Raw genomic sequence first — 13,768 nt, forward strand, 5'->3', positions numbered from 1 at the left:
CCCTTGCTCTGGCACCGTGGCAGGCCAGAGGCTCTGGCTATAGTTCTGTGAGTCGTGGTGAGCATTCAATGTCAGGTTGAAACATTGGATTACAGCAGTAGTTTTCAAACTTTTTTTTCCCTCAGGACCCAGAAGAAGAAAAGCACTTTTAACTTTTCCCAGCCCTCACTGCTAAATCATACCATCCCTTCTCCAACTCTCAGTGTTAGTTTTTACCTTCCCCACCTCAGCTCTGACTGCTCACTCTCACCACCTTCCCACTTTTTACTGCTCACACTGATACCCTCCCTGACCTCCCCATTGCTCACATTGACACCCTCTTCCCATTGCTCACCCTCTCTCCATCTATGACCCACCTGGAGGGTGGAGCTTCCTGGGCCTGCGCTGCAGGAAGCTCTCCTATTTGACCGAGTTACTGAAATCATGCATGTCTGGGAATGGTATTGGGGGTAAGAGAAGCAGGCGAAAGTCAAAGGGCTCCAAGCTCATAACCAAGGCAGATGTCAGCCAGGAACGGGTCCCAGCTCTCCATCATGTTTGAAAGACCTCCCCTCCTGGCTGGCTCCATACAGCTCTTGGTCGTTTCGAGCCGGGTGATGCCTGCACTCCCGCACTTCTTGATAATCATCCGGAGAATAGGGCAGTAACGTGGGTGCCGCACAGCTCAAAGTTTCCGAGAGCCAGTCACAGCTGAGTCGGCAGCAAAATACTACCACCTGCTGCGCTTCCTGGAAACTCTGCAGAAGAGCTGTAATGGAGAACAGGGTCGCTGTGACTCGGGGCAGGGACACAGACCCTAGTTTGAAAAACACTGGATTACAGCATAAACATTGGCTCCTTTCTATTGCGGTGTGCTGACTCAGTTTATCTGTGCTATATTTTGCCTCGGGTGCCAGTGGCTGTGGCTTTTCAGTCCTATCCTTAGTTTCATGTAGACTTCTTTTTTTTTTTTTTTTTTCCTGCAGCTAATTTTGAATTCAGCTTCTTTTCCTTTTCTATCTAACCTCTTGAGGCATTAAAGAATTTTGTTTTTACCTAAAAGGTACTCTGTGTGCATCTTGCTGCTGCTTCCCCTGCTTTCGTCACCTACCCCCAACAACCCCTTTATTTCCTTTGGAGCAGTTAAAACATGTTTTGGAGGACACGGAAAGGAGGCAGTGAACCGACTGAAGTGTGGTCAAGTGTTTTCGGATTCTTGCCTTTAGAGCATGCTGATATCATGTCATGAACATGAGCTGTGTGCTCTCTCTGCCTAATTCCAAGTGTTACTGATATCACAAGAGTGGCTGTATATTTGGAAAGGGATGATGAGCCTTTTATATATTGTCATGAAGCTGAGCATGTACTATGTGTCAGAGTGCTTTTTTTTTTATTTGCACGTGTTTTAGTGGTGGTGCGTGAGAAATTTTTGCAGGTCTAAATCCAGGGCCAGCATGTCCATTAAGGCTGCTCGAGGCCCTGAGAAGCATACAGTGGGCAGTGTAAACGAGGCAGGAGTCGGGCCCAAGACCAGCAGGGTTGGCATGAACGGGGGCTGCATGAATGGGGGGGGGGGGAACGGGCAAAAGTCACCTAGGGCGCCTACTACTCTTCACCAACCCTGTCTAAATCCCAACAGAAAGTGAGTTTATTTGGGATTGTCAAGATGGGCAGGACCTCTAAGTAGCATTTCTTAGCATTTTCTGCTAGAAATTTTTCCAAGGCCAGAGTGGGGATGCATCAGCTCCATCGTTCAGGGGTTTTCAAACCATTCCTCAGGATACACTTAGCCAGTCAGGTGTTCAGGATATCCACAATATGCATGAGAGAAATTTACATATCTATCTCATGCATATTCATTGTGGATATCCTGAAAACCTGGCCTGTTTGTAGATCTTAAGGACCAGAGTTGTTTATCACGGACACAGGCCTGGTTTGCAAAGATAGTAAACTGAATATGACAAGGATTCTCAACCCAAACCTCATGACAGACCTAGAAAGTCAGGTTTTCAGGATGTCCCCAATGAATATGCATGAAATAGATTTGCATGCACTACCTCCATTGTATGTAAATCTATCTTAGGCCTGTTGATAGCATGTGAGGACCAGATTTAGACACCCTGCCCTATGTAGTATGTGTTTTGTCAAGGGTGGCCACTGATTCCTCTCTAGAATACAGATCATCCTCTTGGTTAAAGCTGTATCAAACCTTACCATGTTTAAAATGCCTGTCCTCCTCCCTGCCAGTCTGATGAGCAGAATTGATGGCAGGGCAGCAGCATGGAGTCAGCATAGAACGGATGGAGTTTGGGGGCAGGGAATTACACCCCCCCCCCCAAAAAAAAAAGTAATGGTTGACCTATATAGTTTGGAAGAATGAGAACCTGCATGCTTACTGGAAAAGAATGAGGCAGGCATGCTTGAGTCAGTCCACGCTGTCCCAGCCAGACAAAATTACTGCCACATTTTTAGGTGGTGAGCAGCCTTTCTGATAATTCAGACAATGCCGACTGAACATTGTTTGTTTTTGGGCTTGGCATTTATCCCCAATGTCAATGTATCAGTACTCCAGACCTTAAAAGTCGGAGCCCAGCGTTGTCTGTCTTCAGAAACGCATTTTAAGCCATACAATATAAGCATATGTATTGGAAAAAAAAATCAAAAGAAAAAACTAAACAGTTCTCAGTAACCTAGCTAGCAGGGCTGATTCTATGGATCTAATTCAATCAAGATTTTTTTCCTTAGAAAACGAAAAAAAAAGATCCTTTCTGAGTAAAGTATAACATGCCTCATACCAGGTCTCTTACTGGGCTGCCCTTTTGGCGACAGGAAAGAGGCAAATGGCAGGCGGTAGATTACATCACCCCAACCCCTGACCCGGGCCCACTGACAAGGGTCCGGACGAATCCCAGTGCCCTTGCAAGCTGGAAGCACGCAAGAGCGCAGATGTTTCTGAAAATCCAAGCACTGACGGACCCATTCCCGCGTCTCCAAGGTCTGAGGCTGCTTATGAACGACAGCCTCTCGTTCCCACGCCAGCTGCGTTGCGAAGCAGTGCCGGGCAATTTTCTTTAAAAATAAAGTCAATTACCACTTTCTCAGCTGCTCGCACGCCTCCCGTCCCAATTAAGGAAAAGGGGCGCGGCCCGGCTGCGGGAGGGAGGGCCAGGGACCCTGCGCTGCTTGCAGGAGGAAGCGGGGCAGCGGTAGGGGCGGGGTAACGAAAAAAAAAAAAGGGGGCGGGGAAAACCAGAGGAGTTCCCTCGTATCGGAGGTCAGCCGAGGGAGGAGGGGGGCGGAGTTGGAAGAACTAAAGTCCCGTGGAGACTATGGGGAAGGGGCGGGGCTGCAGACGTGTCCCCGGAGAAAGGGGCGGGGCGCGGGAAGGGGAGTTGGGGGAACGGTGGGAGCAGGTGGCGAGTTGTTTTTCTGCTCAGCTGTGCTGTGGCCGGGAGACCGAGGAACAAAGGCAGCGAAGGCGAGGAGGAGGGGGGGAGCGAGGGTGAACGCGGCCTTTCTTCTTCCTGGCAGGGCCAGCCTCACAGGTTCGTTATTGTTACTGTAATACATGCAGAAGTTACAGTCCCAGAGAGCAAGCCTGGAGGGACCGAGGCAGCCGTGCCCGTCTCCTAGGGGCACGCAGGCAGGCACCGTCTGTCACCCACTAATCGCCCGTGGAGCCCTGGCAGTGCCCTCTCCCCGGGGGCATGCACATGGAGGCAGGCACCATCTGGCCAGGCATTTTCCGTAGAGCCCTAGCTGTCGTCTTCGAGCAGGGCGCAGTGGAGGAGTACTGACTTATTTCTCAGGGCTTGCCAATATTATCTTTGGCAGCGTCTCCGTGGTACAAGAATGCAAAGAGGCTATTGTCTGGTCCCTTGGATCTGCCAGCTGGGGACACGGAAATGCCTCTTATGGGCAGGATTAATACCGTTTCTGTGGTGCAGATCCTGCTCACAGAAGCTCGGGCAACGTCTCCTTTATGTGACCAGCAAACAAGAGGGATTTAAAAAAAAAATAAAATCCTTTAGGACTGACTTAAGAAGTCCTGGCACGCGCCCTACCATTTCCTTAGCTGTAAAAGCCAGGCTGCTGTATTGCAGGGTATTCTAACTGAAGTCCTGGCAAAGCATTGCAAGGGCATTCAGCTGGCATGCGTTTCCCCCTCATGCAATTAAGCATGAACCTTATACCTTTCCCCCCGCGGACAGGTCATTAAAATGCAGAACCTATCAATGGCTTCCCAGATTGTTCCTGAATTTACAAATAGGCAGCAGAAGTGTGAAAGTGTGTCCTAGCCATCTTATTTGACAGTTTACTGGTGTCTCTTTGGGGCATGGCACCAACTAGGTTGTTGTTACTGATGTCTGGGACATGAGTTGTTATTACTTTCAGAGTCCTAGCAGAAGAAAAGTAACAGGGTGTGCTGTGTCTCTTGAAGCATGGTGGTCTACTGAAATGTTCTCAGGTTTTAGTTCATACTGGATAAATACAGAGCTGTTAGGTTGTTTTTATTTAACTTGGGTTTTGTTTTTCACACAGCGTAAGGTAAATGTCAAAATTGTTAAAAATAATCATGAAACAATTTCTTGATACTTACATCTTAACTATAATGGACACATCAATAGGAGGCCATTTGTCAATGATTTTATAAAGTGGAAACATAACAGGACTATTCATGTGTCCAAGCATTTTGGCCATAAATTCAAGATTTGACCCTGACCTATAAACTCCTCAAAGACCTAACTTTTTAACTTACCTCAGCATCTCCCTCATGCCTTATGTGCCATCTCACTCACTCCAGTCGCTTTCTCAGGCCTTCCTTGAGATCCCATCACTGAGATCCCATTTGCCTTGTGAACGCCAGAAAGAGAACCTTTGCAGGTGCTTCCTCACCCTAAGGAATTCCCCCTCACAACAGGCTTGCCTCTGACCTTCTGAAAATTTGTAGACTTGGTTGTTTGAGGCAGCCTTTGGTCACACCCACTAACCCATGCAAAGCCCATATACAGTCACCCAGTCACTTATACCACTATGAACTTGCCGGACTTTTCATTTAAATGCTAATGAACTACACCATTACCTGTCTTATGCAACCTGTTGATTATGATACCATTTGAACTGTGTGGACTGTACCTACACCTGTCTTGCGACTGCCAAATACATAGACACAACTAGGTAAAACCAGGACTGCAGCAGTCCGTCCCATAGGCAAAAAGATTCTGGCTCTGTCAGAGTGAGATTTTGAATCATAATTTGGGACAATCACCTTGTATTGATAGAATGCTTTATTCACCTAACAAAATCCCAGAACTATAATAAGCTTACAGCAGTTACTGAGCAGCAAGACAGCCTAGCATGTGACCTCCCTTAGGTACCCTTCTCCAATACTGACTCAGACCCCGAGCCTTAGTTCGTAGGTGCTTCTGCCAGTTTCCAAGGAGACCATGTGGTCCGGGGTCAGCCTTCACCCTGTTCAACCATTTCTAACACGGGATTCCATCCTCTGACTGGGCCTTCCTGGGTAAAGTTAGAAGTAGGGGATGGAGCATCAAACACCAAAGGGATACCAACTGCTTGAGAGTGAGCACAAAACAGAGATGGGGGGGAAAAGCAGAAGAGTTGTAGGCGAGGCAATCTGAGAAGTCCAACATGAGCTGAGCCAAAAATTGTTTACTAAGGGAAGAAAAGCAGCATCCAGTGCTAACCCAAATAAAATAAATGCTTTTTCAACATTCATGTGATTTGCCTTCTATTGTTTGTCCTTCCTTTTATTCCTTGCTGTTTTCCATCACAGTTTTGCCTCTCTCATGTCTCTTCATTTTACTTCTCTCATTTTTATCATCTCATTTCTTCCTTCATCTTTCTGTGTATGTATTATGTGTATTCTTTTTCCTTCCCCTCCCTTCTTTTTCTCATTTTTTTTCCTCCCATTTCTTGCTTTCGCTCATCAGGTTATTCTTTCTCTCCTTTCCTATCTCATTCCTTTAAAGGTGACCCACTGACTCCAGTTGTTCTGGTTTTGCTCTCCCCAATCCCCTACATGGACTTTTAATTCCGATTTTTTTTCCCAAGAAATGCAAGTCTACAAATCCATGCATTTTCCCCTGTTTTCATCTGTTCTCAGTGGTTTGGTCCCAAAAGCTGAAATGAGTACAAGCTTTTTTTTTTTCTTTGTTTTTTTTTTTGCCTCAAAGGACTCACATTGTCCATCATTACCAGTTTGCAGTCATTAAAATTTTCCACTTCTTCTTTTCCCCAGCTGAATTGGTGGAGAGGTGGGTGGGTGGGGAGTCATGGGGTCTTGAAACAGGAAGTAAAAAGTATTCTGACCCTTCCCCGTCCCACTACTTTCACTTCCTGTTTATCTGGGCTTAGCAATTGCTTGGCTTGTGTTCCACGAGAATCTGGAGCCGAGCCAAACTAGAGTCTGACACATAGCTTGTATGTCCCAGCTGTAGTACCAACCAAGGTCGTTTTATGCAGTTTCTCAAATATTTATACCTAAACTTTTTAATGCACAAATTTCTATATCATGAATATTAAATATGTGCAAAATACAAAGGGATATACCTGTGTGTTTTTTTTAAAGATCTCTATGTGAAAAATAGACATGGCTTTCATTCTCTTGATTGGCTTGGGCTGAGGATGTTGCTGAGGTAGCGTTCACAGCTTCCGATGGGTGGGGGAAGGGAGTTGTCCTTGCTGAAGGGTGACAGCTGGTGGTTGGATTCGGGGCCCCTGATTGTAGGGTTCCAGAAGGGAGCCCTGATGCGTGGCCCCTGAACCAGGACCGTTGCTGCAATGACTGGACGAGACATGTTGGGACAACTATGCAGTAAGGCTGTACTTTATTTGGCAGCTAGTGGTATACTAGCATAGGACTAATGATACTAAGCGTTTTTCCGATAGACACAAAATGGGAAAAACCCTTTAGCACATCTGGCCCATTGAGAGGAAAAGTGCTGTACTATTTAGTGTTTGTGAGTCAGACACCTTTCATGTGTTCTAGGCCATCCTGGCACCTGTGAAACCCACCAAGAAGTCAGGAGGATATTCTGGTGGTACTGAATGATGATTTCCCACCCCAGTCCTCCGTTATAGGGATGGAAGGACATAAGCTAGGGGAATGAAGGTTCATGGTGCCAGATCAGGTGGAAACTGTCAGATCAAAAAAAAAAAAAAAGAAAGTAGATGTGGATAACATTCAAATCTATTTGTTTGCTCCTCTTGCCTAGGGTTATGATATGACTGTGTCATCAGAGACTGGGTGAGCCAGCCCTTGTTTTTCACCATTAAATCTATGGACTTATAGTCCTGTTTTTTCCTAAAGGAGCAACTACTGAAGCGCCTGGTGGAATTGCTCCCCTACAAATATGTGTGCCAGGGGGAGGAGGGGGTTGTTGATTCCTTGGGCCTGCTCCTGCTGCTGAGTTTTATGGCTGTTACTTCTTTGCAAGCAGTTGGGTTCTGCAGGTCCTTCAAATTTGTGAAATTACAGTGTTCGCTAGCAAAAGATGGAAACCCTCTCCCCTGGGCCCTGATTCTGTTTTGCAGAAAACATTAAACTGTGCTGTTGCCGAGGTTTGGGATGGGAAATGGTCATTCAATACCGCCAGAACATCCTCATGACTTCTTGGGCGAGTTTCACAGGTGCCAGGAGGGCCTAGAACACGTGAAAGGTGTCCGACTCACAAACACTAAATAGTACAGCACTTTTCCTCTCAATGGGCCAGATGTGCTAAAGGGTTTTTCCCATTTTGTGTCTGTCGGGGAACATGCTTAGTATCATTAGTCCTATGCTAGTATGCCACTAGCTGCCAAATAAAGTCCAGCCTTACTGCATAGTTGTCCCATTTGCTGGGGCATGAAGGGTTAACTTCTTCCGTATGACCAAGAGAAACCATGTTCCACCAGCAACTTGTTCTACTGACCTGGGGTGCTTTGCAGGAAAGATCATGGTGCTGGAGAGGCCCACAGTAGCTTCCTAGATCTGCCAGCAGGGACTTATGCATGCCCCATTTGCATGCCATCCTGGTTGCCAGTGTCATGTTCGAAGCAGTGGATGCACAGGCAGTTAAATCAACAGAGAGCTTTTCATTTCAACTATATACAAGCAGGGATCTGGGTCTGCAGCAGTAATGGAGGCAGTGAATGCAGATACATCTTGGGCTTTTTTTTTATTGGGAAAACCAGCTCCACTTTGGAGGACTGGAGGCAGCCACCCCTTAGCTGCTAGCTGAAATAGGCAATAAATGAAACTGAAAATAGATTAAATATACAGTTCCTCAGGCACTTCCTGGTATGGCAAGCCAGAGGGGGCCAACGTACTGCAGGGGCTCCACCATCAGCAATGAAAACCAGATCTGCTTTTCTCTGAGAAAATAGGACTACAGGTCATTGAGTCCCTAAAATGATAAACTGGGATCATCTGGTTGCAGCTCCTTGGTAAGGTTGCCAGCTGGCTCCAGTCTTTTTTTCAGAACAAGCTGAGCCTGTCCTGCTTTTAACCCATTGCCTGTATGGATTTTCCTATTGATGGATGGAACAGCTCCCCTATGAGGAAAGTCTGAAGAGGTTAGGGCTGTTTAGCTTGGAGAAGAGACGGCTATGGGGGGATATGATAGAGGTCTTTAAGATCATGAGAGGTCTTGAACGAATAGATGTGACTCGGTTATTTACAAGTTCAAATAATAGAAGGACTAGGGGGCATTCCAAGAAATTAGCAAGTAGCACATTTAAGACTAATCGGAGAAAATTCTTTTTCACTCAACGTACATTAAAGCTCTGGCATTTGTTGCCAGAGGATGTGGTTAGTGCAGTTAGTGTAGCTGGGTTCAACAAAGGTTTGGATAAGTTCATGGAGGAGAAGTCATTAACGGCTATTAATCAAGCTTACTTAGGGAATAGACACTGCTATTAATTGCATCAGTAGCATGGGATCTTCTTAGTGTTTGGGTAATTGCCAGGCTCTTGTGGCCTGGTTTTGGCCTCTGTTGGAAACAGGATGCTGGGCTTGATGGACCCTTGGTCTGACCCAGCTTTGCATGTTCTTATGTTCAAGGATTCACCAAACTCTGGTTTTTAGTCTCAGGTGGTTTTTACCTGGGCAGTTCATTTTCTAACTGAATTTTGTTGTGGCCACCTCATGGGATATGGGGTCCAATTGTTTGTACGTGTGGTAAGGGCTTTTTTTTGGCAGCCCCTGACCATACAGCTGGGGTAAACACAGGACTGAATCAGCTTGCCAGCCAGCAACCCTATCCCTGGGATTAGGCAAAGCCAGGTTATTCCCTTTCTAGAAGAAAGTTAATTAATCCTCCCCCCCCCCCCCCCCCACACCTTAATGAACTTGTGCAATTTCAGGGAAACATTTTTCCCAATTCATTTTTCTTCAGGGTCTGAATGGTGACTTTGTTCCCTATGGCACACCAAGTTGCAGCCTACTGCCTTGTCATGGAAAGAGAAAGCAAAGAAGGGAATAGAGGATGTTCCTAGTCTGCAAGGAAGTTTAAAAAAAAAAAAATAGTAGAGAGAGCATGCAGCGGCATAGCTTTGGGAATGCTTTCAAAAATACATTTGTATTAGGGGTGCGAGGGAATTTGTGGTGAGGGTGTGTTTGAAGGAAATAGAGAATGCGGGTGTATGATGGGATGTGTGTGGGGATATCCGTGGGTGTGAGTGGTGGAGGTGTGTGCTTAGGGACGTGTTTATAAAGGGGGTACAAAGCTGTGTGTACTGGGGTGAATTTTTGGGTAGGTAGAGGGTTTTTTTTTTTTGAAGGTTGTGGGTGTATGTGAATGGGCAGGTGTATGTTTTAGAGGTATACTTGTGTATTTGTAGGTAGCGAATATGCTTGAAGGGGATTGTTATGCTTGTCCAGCTGCGGGCAGGTCCCACAATCGGCTGCACTTACCCCATGCATGCTGAGGCCTCGAGCACCACGCGGCAGGGATGCCGCCAGGGTGCTGCTCCGCCTCCTCTCCACACCAGCTTTAGGTGCACTCACAACCACACCCACCTTAAAGGCCCCCTGGCGGGAAAGCCGCTTCATGGCACCTGCTGCTGATATCACTGGGCACCCTATTTAAGGCCCAGCCACTCTGCTCTTCCTTTCCACTGCAACGGATATTCTGCCTTAAAGCGCCTGTTGTCTAGAGTTTCTGACTCCTGTGCCTCAACCAGCCTTGCATTCCAGCCTTGCTTCATGCAGCCTTTTCCTCCAGCCTTGTCTTCTCCAGCTTTCCTTGTCCAGCATTGCCTTATCTTAGCCGTCTTGTCCAGGGAATGCCTGCCACCTGGATCCTGACCTCTTGCTTGGACCTGACCACAGTTGCCTGCCACCTGATCTGACTCTCTGCCTGGACCTTAACACAATAGCCTATCTGGATGTGACACCTTGCCTGGAATTGACCACTCTTGCTAGCCTCCTGACCTTGGCCTCCCTCTGACTCCATTGGTCTGCTGCCTGCCCTGACTCTGGTGTGCTTTTGGACTTCAGTTATCTTCACTTCTCTAGAGTCCCACCTAAGTCCTGCTGGCTGCCAGAACTCAAGGGGTCAACCTGTGGGGGAAGTGGCTAGTAAAGGTGAAGCTCCAGACTGTCCCACTACAGGGTGCATTTGCCAGCTGCTGGCATAGGCCTCGTGGGTTCGCCTTTGAGACTGCATCAACAATGCCACAGCACAAAGGGCTCTGTGAGGGAGTGTACAGAAAATTTCCTCAGACTACCTTAAAGGACTGGGCATAGCTGTCTCGCCCATTCCTCCTTAAGACTGAGACTCACAGGGAATCCTCGGTGAAGGGAGGAGCCTTTCACCCGAATATAAGATCTCAGGGCCTAGAAGGGTCAAGCGGGCCATGAGGAACAGGAAGAGACCCACTGTATAAGAAAACTTCCTGCGTTTAAGCTTTAAGAGTGATAGTAAGTTAAAGATCTGCTTTGTTTAGGATTGGGGCTTGCCTGAAGTCAATATGAGCTGCCTACTTTATTTATTTTGCTTTGCACTGTGCTGTGTTAATTTTGAGAGACTGAACCCCAAGGCGAGCTACCTATTTCGTTTGTTTTGCCGTGCACATTTCTCAGTTTCACTGTAAATAAACCACACTTAAGGAATAGCCAGGGTTTGCCGCCTTTTTCCTCTGGCAGAACCACTTGAATTACCACATATGGTGCCAGAAGAGAGATTTCTTGCCTAAGCAAGAAGCTCAGACAAGAGGCCACAGCAATAGAAGAAAAAGAAAAACCCTGCAGAGTTTTTGGGTTTTTTTTTTTCTTGGGCCCTCCCCATTTCACTCCCTCAGTCTTGAACAACAGGCCAAGGGGGCTATCCCCACCTGTATAGTCAGGGGCCAAATATTGCAAGTAGTGAGTAAGGGTCGGATAGGCCAGCAGGTTTATTTTGTTTTTCTCCGCTATCTTATCCCCGGAGAGGTACGTAACTTGGAGGTAGCTCAGTAAGCAGGGAAGATGGAGCAGGTGATCCAGGTCCTTGCTAACTGCCAGCAGCAATTACAAAACATCCTGCAAATACAAATTAATCAGCAGCAGGCATTGCGAGAACAGGTGACGAAGCAGCATACAGTTCTGTGCAAATGGCTGTAACTAGTCCATGGACATTCCTCAAGATGAACCCTGGAGAAGACCCAGATGGCTTCTTTAAAAACTTTGAGTGCACAGCATGACTGGCAGGTTGGCCAGATGACAGGTGGGCTACCTTTCTGGGGAAATCTACTCACAGGGCTAGTCAAGATGCCTACCAAATAGCTAATCCGGAAGGAAGGGCCACTGCCTGGAAATCAAGGCAGCCGCCCATTCTAGGGAGAGTGGGACTCGCCTCAGAAGCCTACTGACAGCGATTTTGGCAGGGAATGCTATAGACTGGCGAAAACCCTAGGAACCTATTCCACAGGTGTAAGGATGCCACCTGGAAGTGGCTGTACCTGGAAAGGAAAACTGGAGTGGACATAGTCAACGAGGTTCTGCAGGAACAGTTCCAGGACAGCCTTGACCCGGCCTTTTAGCAGTGGGTTTTCAGACACCCAAGCCTTATAGTTGAAAAGGCCCTGGAAGTAGAGGAGGTTTATCAGGACCAGACCATGTCTGAATCTCCACGTTTCCAAAAGGAGCCCCTCAACTTAGATAGAGGACAGCAGAGTCCTAAGACTCAGAGGTCTTGACTGTCTGCAGTACAGGTCTGGCCAGACCTTTCACCTCACGTGCAACCCTCAGTCAGACCGCCATGCTTCAGTTGTGCAGAAAGGGGCCATTTCACCAGAGACTATCTGCAGGAAGATGAGGCAATGGACATTAATGCTGTAACCCCACACTTTTGTAACTTCGTGGATGTCTCCAACCAGGGAGTTTCTACCTTTGTGATCTCTGTCGAGCTAGATGGTGTTCCAACACAAGCATTAATGGACTCTGGGCATGTGAAAATACTTGTTTGGAGGGACTTGGTGAAGCAAGTCCAAATTGACTACAACATGGTAGTGACCCTGACATGCATTCATGAGGGCCATTGAAAATATCCAGCAAGCTAGGTATGACTAAAGACTCCAGCCAGCCAAGATGTGGTTGAGGCTACCCTATCTCATGATCATTGGACAGGACTGTCCAAACTTCAAGTCTGTCTGGAACCAGCTTACAGTAGGTTCGTCCAAATACACCAAGAAGAGTGGGAGTTTCCTGAACTCTTTCCATGGAGGGTCCAATAAAACAAATCGGAAGGCGGTCCCACGTAGCCAAGGCAAAAAAACAACAAAGGGACAACCTTATGCCGTGGAAAGATGTTATTAATATATTCTATTAAAGAGCCAACAGGACAAATACACCTATGCTGCTAATTTAGAGGCAGATGGGGAGGAGGGTTTGGAGTTGGAGGGAGAACACCCACCCACCTAGAATGTTTTATCTGGCCCCTTGGAGTGGGAAATGGGTTGGTCCGTGAAAATTTAGGTGGGCTCGGAGGGAGGATGAATCCTTTAAGTGGGCCCAGGAGCATATTGTTGCGCATGGCTGACCGTGGGCTTGCCCCGCGACCGGCCGCTCTTACCTGGGATGCCAGACGGAGAAGAGATCACCGATGCCGAGATGGCCCCATTGCCTGAGATGCAGCAGGCCGCAGCGCAGGCCAGGACATATGGTGCTGAGGATGCCACTCAGCTGAGTGAGTGTCCCTAGGAACATGTGAGTCAGCTGTAATTAAAGGACCCACGGTGGGAAATCCTCCATGGTGCTCTCCACTGACATCACCAGGCCTCCCTATTTAAGACCAGCCCTAGAGTCCTCACAACAGGTCGTACTCCCCTTGAGTAGTTGGTTGCTTATTCCAGTAACTCCTGGTTCTTGACTCTTTGCCCTTCACTCCCTTGGATCGTCTCTTCAGCTTGGACCTTTGTTTGCTCTTGACTTCGCCTTCTTCCTGAATTGACTCTTGCCTGACCTTGAACTTCCTCTGGACTTCACTCGTCTTCTGCCTGCCTCAATCTCTGGTTTGTTTTTGACTCCACCTGCCTCCTATCAGACCTTGGCTTGTACTGACTGCTTTTCTTGGCTGATCTCCAGCCTTAGTCGGATCTTTCACCATCCAAAGGCACCCAAGGGCTCGGTCTGTGGGGAATGTGGGCTGGTATTGGTGAAAGTCCAGTTTGGGACTCTGCTCCATCCAGGTCTGCCTACTGATGACGAGGACCTGCAGGGGTTCTCTCTGCAGGTAGTGCTAACCTCATCTTGCCCAAGGGCCTACTCACTTAACAGTTTGCTGAGGCCATGGACCTGGCGGCTCTT

The 13,768-nt window shown here is 47.5% G+C and overlaps 1 protein-coding gene across 9 annotated transcripts in view; it reads left to right on the plus strand.

Moving 5' to 3' along the window:
- Window positions 1-3,380: 3,380 nt before the first annotated feature.
- The window catches only part of ADA2 (adenosine deaminase 2), a 113,623-nt gene continuing 103,235 nt past the window's right edge, over window positions 3,381-13,768 (plus strand). For 7 of the 9 annotated variants that reach the window (XM_029599854.1, XM_029599851.1, XM_029599855.1 and 4 more), the window contains exon 1: window positions 3,394-3,524. The gene's annotated coding sequence lies outside the window, so the exon portion shown is untranslated. Of the gene's footprint in view, window positions 3,525-13,768 lie in introns of all 9 variants that reach the window. The other 2 variants (XM_029599862.1, XM_029599861.1) reach the window with 2 other exon arrangements.

Source organism: Rhinatrema bivittatum, chromosome 4 (genome assembly GCF_901001135.1).
Source record: "Rhinatrema bivittatum chromosome 4, aRhiBiv1.1, whole genome shotgun sequence".
Taxonomy (NCBI): Eukaryota; Metazoa; Chordata; class Amphibia; order Gymnophiona; family Rhinatrematidae; genus Rhinatrema; species Rhinatrema bivittatum.